Source organism: Ixodes scapularis, unplaced genomic scaffold, assembly GCF_016920785.2.
Source record: "Ixodes scapularis isolate PalLabHiFi unplaced genomic scaffold, ASM1692078v2 PGA_scaffold5__190_contigs__length_132052651, whole genome shotgun sequence".
NCBI lineage: Eukaryota > Metazoa > Arthropoda > Arachnida > Ixodida > Ixodidae > Ixodes > Ixodes scapularis.
In genome coordinates, this window is record NW_024609880.1 from 58,870,229 (window position 1) to 58,871,041 (window position 813).

The 813-nt window shown below is 36.5% G+C and overlaps 1 pseudogene; it reads right to left on the reverse strand.

The window, feature by feature from the left end:
- Positions 1-229: 229 nt before the first annotated feature.
- On the reverse strand, positions 230-813 carry LOC121838143 (annotated as a pseudogene).

Sequence of the window (813 nt, forward strand, 5' to 3'; positions counted from 1 at the left end):
ACTGGGATTGTAGCGTCCGGCCTTCAGCTACTGCATTGTTTTCTGAAATCCAAATTTTAATTCACCATCCGTTTATTTTTCATTTTTGTATTCATTTCAAATACTGTCAACCCTTTCGGATATATTGCAGGAGGTGGTACAATAAAATGCACAAATATAAGTACACAGACGTTATACATTTGATAATCATAAATGCACTGCTACTGAGAGTGACAATGGAGAGATGGAGCTAATCATCAGTAAACCAATCCATCAACCTTTCTTCAAATCTTTCAACAAAAGATACGCCGAAAAGAACACTCGAGGGCTGCCTATTCCATTCTTCAATGGTCTTCACAAGGAACGAGTATTCATAGATGTCAATAATGGGAATAAAAGGATCAACTGATAATTCATTATTTAAGCGTCGGGACCGTCTACCAGGAGGTGTTATGTAGTTTTGCGTGTCGATAATAAAATGGCTATAATACAGTAAAGAAAAACATCATAGTCGTGCAATTTTACGCTTTAATGCTAAAAAGGATAGCTGGGCATCTCTTAACAGTTCCGAAACATAATCGTGTCTATTATATCTAGAAAATATGAACCTGCCAAGAAGCATTTGAATACGCTCCAACTTAATTATTTTGGGTTCGTGTGGGGAGGTCCCATATTATTGATGCGTACTCTAAGGTTTGGCCCACCAAGGTTTTAAAAACATTGGTTCTGACATTGGAGTTCATTACTCTAAGAGATATTTTTATGAAACAGTTTTCTATACGCCAAATTGCATACATTTCCAACATGCATGTTCCAGTTTACATCGCTTGATAT